Source organism: Peromyscus maniculatus, chromosome 21 (genome assembly GCF_049852395.1).
Source record: "Peromyscus maniculatus bairdii isolate BWxNUB_F1_BW_parent chromosome 21, HU_Pman_BW_mat_3.1, whole genome shotgun sequence".
NCBI classification, from domain to species: domain Eukaryota; kingdom Metazoa; phylum Chordata; class Mammalia; order Rodentia; family Cricetidae; genus Peromyscus; species Peromyscus maniculatus.
Window position 1 is genome coordinate 18,462,574 of NC_134872.1, and position 14,664 is coordinate 18,477,237.

At 47.5% G+C, this 14,664-nt stretch overlaps 1 protein-coding gene across 6 annotated transcripts in view; it reads right to left on the reverse strand.

Annotated features, from left to right (window-relative positions):
• The window catches only part of Slc16a9 (solute carrier family 16 member 9), a 44,823-nt gene extending 32,622 nt beyond the window's left edge, over nucleotides 1-12,201 (reverse strand). For 5 of the 6 annotated variants that reach the window (XM_076557012.1, XM_042265870.2, XM_015997760.3 and 2 more), the window contains exon 1: nucleotides 12,037-12,201. The gene's annotated coding sequence lies outside the window, so the exon portion shown is untranslated. The other variant, XM_076557010.1, reaches the window with a different exon arrangement.
• Nucleotides 12,202-14,664: the final 2,463 nt, after the last annotated feature.

Here is a 14,664-nt window from a genome sequence, read left to right on the forward strand (position 1 = left end):
AGAAAAGAAAAGAAAAGAAAAGAAAAGAAAAGAAAAGAAAAGAAAAGAAATAAAAAGTAAAGGACATGACCACTCCTAGGTATGGTGGAGGAGAAAGTTTATTGTAGCTATAAGGGAGAGCATAGAAGAGGCAGGGACATCTGGGAGAGTCCAGAGTGGACATGACCAGATTGAGCTGGGTCATGTGGGAAGCGGGAGGGGACGGGAGAGTGGAGAGAGGGGAACCAGGAGCAGCAGCCAAGAAGGGGAGGGGCAGGTGACCAAATTATCTGGATTTGACAGGAAAGAGCCTCTGGGGGAAGGGCAGCCCAGCCCCTGAGCTGGAGAGTTCAGGGTAGAGGGTGGGGTGTGCAAGTCATGCCTGGAACAGGTAGGGACTGAGGGATGCTGGGAGAACCTGGCGGTCTGGCCCAGCTTTGATACTTAAATAGGCACCTCAGCCGTTTGTCCCGGGTTTTAAACTTAACAACTGGCAGAAATTTTTTTTGGTTTTGTTTTCTGGGAGAGAAGCTGTCAGAAATGGCGCATTTGACATTTCGATTAACATTTAGCACGGACATGGAAGTTTCTTGAAATGCACTCATATGTACTGTGCTGATTTCCTTTTTTAAATACAGAGCGATTCACAATGCCCTTCCCCACCATAGCCCATCCATCTCTAATGGCCTCTTTCTGAAAATCATTTGTAATTGCTCTCTAAAGATTCATAGATTAGTTTTTTCCACTTGAAATAAGAAAAGAGGTGGAAGACAGTACTTTCGTTTGTTTGTTTGAACGTCGTCTATCACAATCAAAATAGCCCGGTGCTAACCCACTGATCTCAAGAGCTTTGGAGAAATGGTTGACTACAGATTGATTTAGTCTAGTGTAGTCGCCTGGGAAGTGAATTTAAAAAAAATGTATGTGGTGATAGTGTGTCCCCCAATATACTGTGCACCCTAATAAACTTATCTGGGGTCAGAGAACAGAACAGCCACTAGATATAGAGGCCAGAAAATGGTAGCACACATACCTTTAACCCTAACATTCTGGAGGCAGAGATCCATCCGGATCTCTGTGAGTTCAAAGCCACAACTGGAAACAGCCAGGCATGGTGACACATGCCTTTCATCCCAGGAAGTGATGGCAGGAAGCAGAAAGGTATATAAGGCGTGAGGACCAGGAACTAGAGCCTGGTTAAGCTTTTAGGCTTCTAGCAGCAGTTCAGCTGAGATCCATTGGCTGAGGACATAGAGGCTTCCATTTCGAGGAAAAAGGATCAGCTGGGGAATTGGCGAGGTGAGATTAGCTGTGGCTGGTTCTGTTTTTCTGATATGTCAGCGTTCACCCCAAATACCTGGCTCCGGCTTTGTGTTGTTAATAAGACCTTTTAAGATTCACGTTACAAATGTAACTCAAACTGTCATGGTGGCTCATACCTGGGATCCTGGTACTGAGGAGGCTGAGGCAGGGGGACTGTGCTAAAGAGAAAGAATGGGAAGAAAGGGAGGAAGGAAGAGTAGACAGTGAAGGAGAGGAGGGGGAAGAGAGGCCCCCACACTCCCCTCAGCTACCAGGCATGCCACTTTGGGTGCATGGAAAGCTGAAAAACATGGGCAAGAATGTGAAAGACTGAACCCTCGTCCTCTGCTGGTGCACACAGAGAGGCAGAGCCACTTTGGGAAGCAGTTTGAGGGCAGGGAACCTGAAGGGTACAGGGTTCCTTTGGGGGCCGACACTGCATAAAGGCAGGGCTGGGGAGATGGCGCTGTGGGTAAAGGCCGTTTCTGTTCCAGCCTCCTGACCTGAGTTCCACGACCCTGAACCCATGTGAAAGGAGAGAATGAACTCCAGGGATTCCACAACATCGTCCTGACTTCCACATCCGTGTCATGGCATGTGCACCAACCACCCTCCACACACACACACACACACACACACACACACACACTAATAATAACTGTACCAAAAGCAGATTGTGTCGAAGGTAACATAATGTTGTGAATTCATGAAAAAAAATTTTTTTTAGGACATATCACGTGGGTCTATTTTATCATATGTGAATATCTCAATAAAGCAGTTAATATAAAGCACTTGAAATCTAACAAAACATTTTGTCTGAGTCCTGACCCCAATGTAGGTAACAAGTGTCATAAACTAAAAGTTAGCCCTGCTCTTCCAGAAGACATGCTGCCGCCGCCGCCGATACTTCACACTCCCCTAAACAGTGACTGCTGCCCCTCTGAACATTATTGTTTAGTCTCCACCACTTCAGTGTAGGGAACTGAGATACCGGGAACCTGAAACATAATTATTGACATAGAATACAGACAGGATAGATGAAATATTCTATATGTGAGTGATAGGGTTAATGAATATTTACAGATAAAGGACCCAATGTCCATCACTGAGTCCAGAAGTCAGCTATGACACAGCCACACAATGGAGGATTATTTGGCAATTACCAGACGGGATAAATCAATGGGTGAACCTGTAAAAGCCTTATGCTAAGAGCAAGAAGTCCAGGGAGAAAGGTCACTCCCAGGAGGCAGGGACGTTGAGGCTTCGGGGAGGAACTTGGAGTGACTATTAATGATCTTGAGATTTCTCTGGTGTGAGAACATCCGACAGTTGGTAGTGAAGATGGCCACTCTACTCATGAGATGTTAATTATCACCAAACAGCGAATTTTACATAGGTGATTGGTATGGTATGGGAAATGGACTTAATACAACCGGTATTTATTTATTTATTTATTTATTTATTTATTTATTTATTTATTTATTATTTATTAATGAATATACACTCCAATTGGGCCCATTTGCTCAAACTCATGGTACGGTTTTTTTCCTTGCTTGGTTTTATTATTGCAAACTATACTTTGATAAAACAGTTTTTGTTTTAAGTGAGGGTCTCATGTAGTGCAGGGTGGCCCCGCAAATTACTGTTTGGGGGTGCCTTACACTTCTGATCTTCCTGTCCCGCTCCCCCAGTGTTGTGATTACAGACGTGGACTACCACTCCTGGTATATTTTTGCCAGGGGATTGATCACAGCAAGGCAGGCACTCATACATAAGGTCTGCATAAAACATAAATTTTGAGTTTTATAATTAAATCGGGGTCTCCTCTCCAACACATTTCATTTTGTATATGCAAACATTCCAGGACAGGGGCTACTACACATGGTAGGCATGCCCAGCCAACATATGCAGGGCTGTGGGTTAAATCCCCAGAAATGCCCCCCCAAAAGAAACACAATCTAAGCCTGGCAGTGGTGGTGCACACCTTTAATCCCAGCACTCGGGAAGCACAGCCAGGCGGATCTCTGTGAGTTCGAGGCCAGCCTGGGCTACAGAGCAAGTTCCAGGACAGCCAGGGCTACACAGGTAAACACTGTCTCAAAAAGAAGAAAGAGAGAGAGAGAGAGAGAGAGAGAGAGAGAGAGAGAGAGAGAGAGAGAGAAGAAAAACAATCCAAAAATCTAAAAACAAATCTCCACCACTTCTGATTAGAGCATTTTGGGTAAGGGATCTTCAACCAGGATTAGGATTTAGTTCCTTTTTGAGTTTCTAGCTCAAGGTCTCAATGTCTTAGTGAGTCAAGATCATGGTGGTTCTGACCCAGCTCATGCAGTCACTCTCTGAGAAAGTCATTGAGCAAGCTCACACACCAATGCCAGCGCTCACTACCAGACTACTCCACCGGCATGCCTGCCCCTTCCAATTAGCTTCCTGGGTGATTCTAATGCTGTGGAAGCAAGAGTCACTGTCCCAAGGAATGGAAGAAGACATCCTGGCCAAGCGTCCCATGGCTCCCTCAGTGAGGAAAGACACTGGAGGGAAGGAAGAGGACAGGAAGAGGCCAGGAAGGGGATAGGAAGAGGACAGGAAGAAGAGGACAGGAAGAGGCTTTGGGCAAACAGAGGGACTAGGGCAAGTGTCAGCCCTGCACCCTCAGGAAGCTATAACAAAACACTATAAACTGTGTGGTTTATGAACAATAGAAGTTTATCATACAGTTCCTAAGAACCACTAGGCCAAGTCCAAGGCCCACTCCGTTGTGTGTGAGGGTCACTTTCTACTCAAGTGAATACTGTCATCTTACTGAGTCCTCAGTGATGTTTGGGGTGGGTGGGAGTGGAGTTTTTTAGCTCCCTACATCTTAGGATCTAATCTCTTCCCGAGGGCCCCATGCCTAACATTTCTAATCTCATTGTTTTAGAGATCCCAATTTTGATGCTATTGAGGATTTTCAGTGACAAGTTTTCCGATGTAGCACAGGCTAGCCTAGAAAGCTTTCCCCTCTTGCCTCAGCCTTGTTGGACATGCTAAAATCTAAGTATAATAAACCATATTTCTTCTAGACAAGGAGAGGACACAGTATTTAGGCCACAGAATACCCCACCACCACTCACCCACCCACAACAGCCAGGTCTGAAAATCTTGATCCAACAGCCTTCTAGACTTTCAAGGAGAAATGAAAAGAAAATTCTTGTAGAAATAGTAACCACAGCCAAAGCTACTGACTTGATTGTCTTTGAAATGCTTGGGAAGATGTGGGAGAAAGTCACTATTTCTGACACACCAACCAAAACTTCTCCCGAGAACCACAGATGGTCATGCAGGTAGATAGATCTCTGTGAGTTCAAGACCAGCCTGGTTCTGCATAGCAAGTTCCAGGCCAGCCAGGGCTATATAGTAAGACTGTCAGGAGAAATAAATAGATAGATAGATAGATAGATAGATAGATAGATAGATAGATAGATAGATAGATAGATGATAAATAGGAAGTCTTAAATTATAATGTCAGATAATATGTCTCTGACAACTAGAGATAATTACCAGACTCTTTCATATGTAAGCATTCAGTCCCCGTCCCCCTCTCCCCGCCCCCCGTCCTCCCCCCCCCACCAAAAAAAAGAGTAAAATCCTGTGAACTGCAACAATACAGATGGAAGTGGACACTTTGTAAAGTGAAATATGCCAGGCCCTCAAAGACAAATACTGAGTGTTCTCATTCACATGTAGAAGCTAAGAAAGTTCATCACTTCAGAGCATCTGGTAGAACAGAGGACACCCACCGCTAATACAAGTGACAAGAAGGGAGACAGGCTGGAAAACCGCTACCCAAACCCAGTTAAAGCGGGATCCATCGTAACGTTCCTTAGCATTGTAGGGTAACTACAGTTAGGAACATTTCATCACATATTTCAAGATAAATGAAACAGACATAAAGTGATAAATATCTGAAGCAATAGAGATTGTTTATTACACTAATTTGACTGTTACACCCTGCACACATGTATTTAACTATCACACCATACTCCACAAATATGTACAAATTCTATGTCAACTAAAAATAAGACTCAAACAAATGCTGAAAGACAGCATATCCTTTTTTTTTTTTAAGTTAAACATTCAGAGATGGCTACTATAGTCATTAAGTGTAGGGTTGATTTGTCATGTGACTTGTTAGTGTATGAGCCCAGAATAAGAACATACTGTGGCTCTGAACTGTCATGTTGAGCCCTCTGTGAACCCTCTCCAGGCCAGCTCAGGCACATAAGGTCCATGACCTTTCTGAATGCACTGTTCTCATTTTGTTTGTTCAAATGTGTTCTTCTTTTCTTCATCAACCGCTGTTCTGAAGTTCAAGCCACAGCCAGGCCCACTTGTTTATAAAATAGTTCATTGGCGTGGATCAAGGGGTCCACACAAGCGTGTCACATCCCAGAATCCATCTCTGAAAATACAGTGCAGCTGGGTGTGGTGCCAAAGGCCTTTCTTCCCAGCACTGGGGAGGCAGAGATAGGTGGAGCTCTGTGAGTTTGAGGCCAGCCTTTTCTACAGATAGATAGGCTAGACAAAGCTGCACAGTGAGACTCTGCCCCCAAAATACATACATACATGCATGCATACATACTACATACATACATACACACATGCATACATACATAAAATAACAATTTAAAAATTCAATTCAGTTAAAGAAGTTCATTGCATAATTTCCCTGGGAATCATTAAAGAAACCTATGACTTTGTTTTCTTTTCCCTTTTTGAACTCAGATAAATGCACTATAAAACAATGAAAACTGTTATTACAGTTCAGCTTACAAGAGCAAAATCCTGAACTTAACTCATTTAGTTGATATTCAAGAAGATCCACAGATTGTTCTGTTTAAGGAGGGCTGGGCATCATGATGACACACCTTTAATCCTAGCACTTAGGAAGAAGGAGTAGGCAGATTTCTGTGAGCCCCAGGCCAGCTAGAGCTACATAGTAAGGTCTTATCTCAAAAGGGGGAGGAGAAGAGGAGGAGGAAGAGAAGAAGGAGGAAGAGGAGGAGGAGGAACAGAAGGAGAAGGGGAAAAAAGAGGAACGGGAGGAGGAGGAGGAAGAGAAGGGGAGGAAGAGGAGAAGGAAGTGGAGGAGGAGGAAGAGAATGCATGGGCAAATCTTGCAGGATGAAGGCAATGGAGAGTTCTGAGCACCATGAGCTGGCCTCTGAATACACCTTGTCCTAGGGGAAGACAGTCTTATGTCTTACTGGGATGGAGTATAGAAGAAGAGCAGGGAAAAGGTTCAGAGAAACACCTCTGGGTCCTGGAATCCAGCCACACTAAGTGTCACTGGAAGGAATAATTAACAGGAGTCATTAGCTGCTGAAGTCTCTGTGATCAACAGCAGGGTCATGAGCAAAGATTGCCCTTTGACCCTCCAAGGCTTGGTAGATGTCTGCAGTTGAACCTACTGACATGTCAGTTGACCTATCAGCTTGACTTGTCCATTTGGCACAGTGGATTCTGGAATCACCCAAGAAAGGAACCTCAGAGAGAAATTACCCAGATCAAACTGGCATGAGGGGATATCCTTTGTGGGGACATTTTCTTGGTGAATGATTGTTGTAGGCTAGTCCAGGCCACTACTTCTTGGGAAGATGGTTCTGGGCCAAGCAAGAAAGCTCCTGCCAGCAGGCCAGCAAGCTTCATTCCTCCATGGTTTCTGCTTCAGATTCCTGCATGAGCTCTGCCTTAACTTCCCCCAGTGATGGACTGGAACCTGGAAATGCAAGCCAAATAAACCATTTTCCTCCCTAAGTTGCTCATGGGCAGTGTTTTAGCCCAGCCACAAGAGAGGAAGCCAGGACAGCAGCCTAACACTTGCCACAGATCACCACCAAAGGAGCAGAGTGACACATTCTAGCCAGGAAGGAAGAGGCTGGCCGAGTCAATTCAGGCTAAGGTCACTCACTGAATCACACATTGTCCATGCTGAGGCCAAATCTGGTCCCACGATTGTTTGGTTGTGCTCAGTGAGGTCACTTTTGTTGGACGAACATCTCTCCAGTTTCGTCGACTCTCTAGGAAGTCCCGGAGTCTGGTTGAAGACTCAGGGAACTTAGTGTCTCATCTTGCTTTCTCTGGTGTCCTGGGCACAGTCCCTGGCTTCTCTGTTCACTCCGTGCCTGTCTCACCAGCCACTGACTTTACTCACCAAGCCAATGAGTAGCCGTCTATTCTAAGTCCCGTCCAACCTCGGAGAAGACGGCAAACAGGATGCGTCAACTATTTGGAGTCAAAAGGTGTGTAACAGCATCAAGCCTATACAAACACACAGCTACCACGCCCAGCTCTTACCTAGACACAGATCGGCAACATCGCCTCTCTGTGCCCTGCCCTCACATGGGCTCTGGCTGCTGGGATCCTGCTATGGCCATTCCTTACAGTCTAGCCGAAAGCTCGGGCCGGGAGTGTCCTGGTGAAGGTATCCATGATGATGTCACTAAAGTTGCTGACGTGTCCTTCTGTTTCATAGTTTTATACAACTTCCATGTGATTATTCAGGATCCAATCTGATTGCTGAAGACTCCATTCGATATGACCCCGAATTGTATTCCAGAATAAAGCCTCCTCCCTTTCACCAGTCTACCAAGAGGCTGTCACAGTGATGTGAAAAGCTAAGTCATACAAGGCCTCAAAGTATCTGCTGATGGGGTTAACAGGCATGATGATTGCTTTCTCCTGGGAAAATAGATAGTACTTTTGAAAGCTCAACACTGCGCTAGCTACTTAAAGTATCCTCTACTGTATTTTCAAAGTAACTGAATGACTCGGAAGACTATCTATTGTTCTATAGTATTTTTTCCCCATCACAATGGCCGAATAGCACAGATAACCTAAGAGAGAGAAACTGGGAGATCTGGGGGAATAATGAGCGCTCTGGAGATCAATAGTCCCTCACAGACGTTGGCTGCGCTCATCTTCGTATGTGAGGCTGTCAGAGTCTGCTAACATTTTTCTTATTCCATATCCCACTGCTGCTCAAACTTCAGAAATTCTTTGAAGGCACATCACGTGATAGGGTTTGCTGGGTTGTTTACCGGAGATTGTTACTGTATAGACAGGCTGGTCTCCATGTCCAATCCTCCTGCCTCATCATCCTGAATGCTGGTATGAGGGGTGTGAGTCACCACTCCTACCTCAGTGTAACAGCTTTAAGGTGAATAAAGACACTGAAATACACCCCATAACTGAACACATCAATGAGAACAACAGGGGTGAGGTCTGCGGGAAGGAGGCTCAGCACTTCACAGTATTAATAAGAGTCAACATTTATGAATAATCTCACAACACAAAGCAATATCTCAAAGGACAGGCTCGGGTTAAAATGTTGGATCGACTAATTTCTCTTCTTTTTAAACGTGATTTATTATTTTTAATTGTGTGTATGTGTGTGTCCGCATACATGACTGCTGGTGCCCGTGGAGGTCAGAGACTTCTCTCTATCCCCTTGGAGCTCGAGTTAGAGGCAACTGTGAGTCACCTGACGTGGGGGATGGGAACAGAGTGTAGGTCCTCCTGCAAGAGCAGTAGAGTACGCGCTCTTAACTACTGAGCCATCTCTCCAGCCCCAAGACAACTGTTTCCTTAGTCGAGTGAACTTATCAAAATTCTCGGTCTAAAATCAAAACAATGCAAAAGTCGTGTGGTTCTCTTGACTGCAGGTTTAACAAGCATTAATGGTTACCAGAATTACAAACAAGTGAGACGGGACAGAAAATGCTGTGACTCTGCTGGCCCAGGAAGGGAAAGCTATGTTCAGGCTGAGCACAGCTACATCATAAAATCATAAGACACAGGGCTAGAGAAAATCACAACTGGATGTGAATAGTTATTGGAGCCGACCACACTCACTTGGTAGCCCAGGCTGGCCTTGAACTCACAGAGATCCGCCTGGCTCTGCCTCCCGAGTGCTGGGATTAAAGGCGTGCGCCACCACCGCCCAGCTATGGTTTTTTGTTTGTTTGTTTTTTGTTTCCTCCCAGTAATGTGAATGGGAAGCCAACACTGAGATTTTAATCAATTATCTAGTTAGAGGTAGTTCACAAAACCAAACTGAAAGCCACAAACGTAGTCAAGGACACCCAGATTGTTGGGGCGCATCATAAAGGCAATATTCAGCCACACTTCGATGTCTTAGCATCAGGTATGGCGTTTCCGCACCATCTCGCCTCCCAGCATCATCTAGTGTAAATTCCAGGGTCCAGCTACTGCCAGTGGCTATATCTCCTCTGAACACACCAGACTCGGCTCTCTCTGTGCTAAGCTCTGGTTGAGGAGGACTCCTTCCCATCAGGGAGATCCTCTTTCCATTCCAGTCTCAATTAAGACCCTGCACCCACCACAAAACTCTTCCATCCATAACCCTGGATCAAGCCCTCTTTTTTTTTTTTCCCGAGACAGGGTTTCTCTGTGTAGCTTTGCGCCTTTCCTGGAACTCACTTGGTAGCCCAGGCTGGCCTCAAACTCACAGAGATCCGCCTCGCTCTGCCTCCCGAGTGCTGGGATTAAAGGCGTGCGCCACCACTGCCCGGCAAAGCCCTCTTTTCTTGTTACTCGATAATAGTACACTATGGTTCGGCTGCCTTTGGACTCCTCCTCCCTCCACGGCATCTTACATTCATAGGAGCATGTTGTCTTTCCTACTAAACTCAACGGAGAGCACGCCTTTTTTTTTTTTTTTTTTTTGACTCAATAATAAATTATAGTTTAACCCTTTCATCCTCAAAGAACCATTTGGTATGTACAAAAAAAAAAACAAAACTAAACATAAACACTAGCTGGCTTAGAATTCATGTTCTTCTTCTTTGACAATTTTTAATTACAACTGAAGATACTTAATGCTAGATGATTCCTGTCCCGAGGGCCACAATCCTTCAAGCAAGACACTGATTCCTGTCACCTTGGCCCACACAACTTCTCCACACAACTGTAATCTATCAGTAAAATTTGGGGGAAATCTTAATGTAGAAAAAGGACCAAAAGAAAATGAAGGGTTCAAAACAGGGGAGGAAATATAATCGGGAAATCTGACCTCATTTGTCTAATCCGCAGCCTCTCGGTCTGCTCCAGCAGTTCTCAACCTGTGGGTCCAGACCCCTTGGGGGGCGTTGAAAGACCCTTTCACAGGGGTCGCATATCAGATACCCTGTATATCCGATGTTTACACTATGATTTGTAACAATAGCAAAATGGCCGTTATGAAGCAACAATGAAAATTATTTTATGGTTGGGGGTCACCAAGGCACGAGGAACTGGATTAAAGGGGTCGCAGCATTAGGAAGGTTGAGAACCACTGGTTTAGACAGTGGCCAGGTCTACCTGAAGCTAAGCACACCCTTTCTGACATTCAGACACCAGCCCGTGCCCGCCATCATAGCTAGCTAGTGCTGCAGAGCAGCCAGGAAAACATTAAGAAGCCAGGCGAGAGTTCCTCGGTCCTTCTCCACCATTTTGTCGCACTCCTTGCCCTTCCCGTCTTCCTTAGAGATGTGAAGGATGCTTGCCATTCCATATCACCTTATCACACACCCTTGACTTTTCCATAAAGTCTTCCTTGGAGAAGAAGGGTGCCTGCCTCTCCACTTATCCAAGAAGTCTGTTCTTGGGACATCAGTAGTGCTGATACAAGATTTTGCCAGTTGGCAGGTGAAACGATTTTATTGTCTAATTTCTATTTGCTTGTTCAGGGAGGGTATGGTTTAATGGAGGCTGTAACCAGTATGAACACGCTCTTTCCTCTACATCCTCTTTAACTCAAACCTGAGTTAAAGCCTGAGAATATCTAAGCTGTTTCTGCTCCGCTCTAGGTGAACACGACGATCTAGGCTATTCAAGAAGTCTAGATATCCCAACTGAACTGTAGCCCATGAGATGGGTCCAATGAAGTTATTAAGATATCAACATAAATAATAATACGTAAATAATATATGTAGTGTAAACGCTGCCTAAACTTTCCGAATTGTTTGGGCTGCATACACCTGACATCCCAAGAACGAAGTTTTATCCTGACTTGGTGAGTCAAGTTCAATGGCTAGCTTGCCGCCCTCTCCAAAGCCTCCGTGCCCTGCTAAAGACAAAGTAGGTTACCTAGGCGAACCAGAGCTGAAGCATGCGCACCAAAATCCTTCCAAGTTTTGCTCCTCTGAGCTTCCAGGTGGCCAAGGAGCTGCCTGGCAGCTGGGCTCTCCCACTCTGGAGCGCAGCCCGGGAGCTGCACTGCCTGGAACCCGGCAGGACCCGCCCGCACCCTGCGCGGCTGTCCTTGTAGTTAGACGCACCTCTAGCCCCAACCCGGATTCACCCCAGCACCTGAGCCTACTTTTCCTGGAACGGCCTTCTGGGAAGTAAGAACCCACCTGGGTTGCACGCCTCTTTCTGATCTGCCACCAGCACCGGCAGAAGGTATCCCGGGAGACTCATCAGGGGGCACCCGCCTACTTCCCGGATCTCATCTCCCTTGCTCCCCTTACTCCATGCAAAATGCAGCCCTTGGATTCCTGGAAGTGTTATGCAAAGGCAAGCATTCTTTTTTAAAAGGGGGGTGCAGAGCGCGCTGTGGCGCTCGCTGGGCACTCTCAGTCTTGGGCAGACAGCCGGACCAGAAGCCGACCACCAGCTGTGCGCCCGCGGGTGACAGCGCCGCCTTCTCTCGCTGCAGTTTGCTGAGGGACCGGTCTCTCCGACCTGGACCTTCCCGGCTTCTGGGGCCTTTACCTGAGTCCCGGGCTCGTCTGGGGCCGCGGACACAGCTTGGGCCGCGGCTGCTGATCCCGGCCGTGCGCTGGGCGACCGGTCCCGCTGGGCGCACTTCACCGCCGCCGCCCTCTGCCCCGGGGACACATGGAGTGCAGCCCTCCCCGCCGGCTCCACCTTCCCGCCCCCCCCGAGTGACTTCCCGGGGTGGTCCCATTCGCCGATCTTCTTTGCTGAGGCACCCTGGCCAGTCTGAACCGGTTGAGACTGCACGCCCGCTGGGGGAAGGAAGAGGAGGTGGAGGAGGAGGAGGAGATGGAGGCGGAAAAGCTGGCTGTAGGGGCGCTGCGTCTACTCCGGTGGCTTCAGGCCCCGCTAGGAGGAGGGAGGGCCGGACCCGAGTCCTCTTGGTCCCCACAAGGCTCCCCGTGTGTCCCCGCCCAGCACCGTGTGCATTTGCGGCGAGGTCGGGTCTGAACATGAATACAAGGGTCGCTTGATCTCCCTGGCTTCCCGGGGCCACTTGAGAGCCTCCTGGCCGAAGCTATACTCTTGGGCAGCGATCCCAGAGGAACGCGTCCTAAAACTTTGTCAAGTCGGTGCTCCTTGGCAATGGAGAGTAAAGATGCCAAGGGCTTCCCTTTGTGACAACTCCGCGGGAAAGGAGGGCGTCCGGCTGGACGAAGAGGGAGGGAGAAGCTGTGTGAGGATGGTCAGGTGTCCCGCAGTTGTGCCAAACTAACCCTAGCTTGTGGTGCAAGACAGCTCGCACCGGAGCTACCGAGCACTGCCCTCCACGCTGTCACAGAAGCCCACTGCAGACAATCCCGGGGTTCCAGTGGCTAACGAATGTGCGGTCACCATTCGCTCGGGGGATGTGCCTGCACCGTGGTCTGTACTTGTTCTCTGCCCCATGCACATTTTGTCCGTTGAGTTCTTGAAGAGGACGAAGTCTCACAGCTTGTGAATTCCCTGTATACCCAGCAATGCCTGCGTTCTAACTTAGACAAGGACTACCGTCAGCTAAGTTGGCTGCGGTTAAGCTGCCCAGCCTTTTCCAGCTTATTTCCTTATCTATCATATCAGAATGAGATTCTCAGAATCTTGCCTGCATCAAGGAGTGTGCGAGGGTCAAGGAGTGTGCGAGGGTTGAGAATTCAGAAAAGGTACGGAACCTAACCACACCCACCACCATGAGAAGATGGTAGGCTACAGCCCTTCTCCCCCACGCCCCTTTCTATTCAGGTTATGGGGAAGTCCCCTGAAAAATATTACTTACTCATGAGCCTGTAGAGAGAGCTTGCCATCCCCAGCACCCAATTATAAATAAGCTATTGTAACCACAGCAGTGGAGAGGCCGAGCCTGACCCCATCACAAAGCCCCAGGTCTCACGTAGAGACCCTGACTTCAAAACCAAGGTGGATTGCTCCCAAGAAACACACACACACACACACACACACACACACACACACACACACACACACACACGATGCTTATCTCTACATGAAAGAAAAATAGGGAAAATACCTCATAGTAACAAGAGCCCACGGTGGTGACTCGCACCCATACCCAATTGAAAAGGCAGATCTGAACTGCACAGTGAGTTCTAGGCCAGCCTGGGCTATGAAGACCTTGTCTAAAAATAGACACTACCAATTTAAACTACAACAACAAAATAGTCACAATGGGAGGGAGGGAGTACCAAAAAAAAAAAAAAATGCCTGGGAGGAAAAAGAATGGAGATCGGGCTGTCAACATCATAAAAATGTACTTGTGAAGAACATGGAGGCCCGGTATTCACTCCCTACTGTGGTCTCATTTGGGATGGCTTCTGTTTACTCACTGTATTTACAGCTGACTGCTAACCTATGAAATTGTCCCCTCCATGCTTCAATAAAAGATATTTTAGAAAGTGTTCGCTAATTTACACAGACCTTAACCATCAGAGTGATCTCAACTGTGGATCACACACCATCTGTGAAACTGCCTTTGGGAAACCCTGCTAGGAAGAAAGATTTGCATCCTCAGGCGTGTGAATAGCTGAGGCCCAGCCTGTCCCCCCCCCCCCCCCCCCCCCCCCCCCGCAGCAAATGTTTCTGATAGGAATAAGTGTGTGGGGGGGGGGCGCTCTTGTGTCTACTCAGGCCGGTCCCTACCTGTCCATGCAGACTGAGAGAGGGTCCTTAGACAAAGGCAAGCGGCCTGCTGCAGAGGGAAGCTGGACCCTGGGGAATAGTCTCAAACAATTGCAAGGCCCGGCTTGGTCAGTGACTGAGGTGGCTAGCAGGCAGCTTCCAAGCTTGGAGGCCAGCTCTGGAAGGAAAGGGATGCAATGTGACAGTTGTCCCTGTCCCTTGAGGTTCTGAACTGGTCAGTCCCACTGTGGCAGAACATTGAGACGAGCGAGAGAACCCAGTGATCCAGGCCACCCCTGCCTTGTATCTACAAATAGAACTTGACCCAGAGAAGCCCAAGGAGTCCCTCCCCCACCACACTGGGTCTGGAGGCACAGGGAGACCGGAGGAAGGGGAAAACGAAAACCATCTCTTCATACCTCTGTGTTTTCCCTCCCGGGGACGCCAAGAGCCAGGGCCTGCAGACAAAACTGGAGCTTTTGGCAGAGAGGGCAATGTAATTTTGACCAGTCA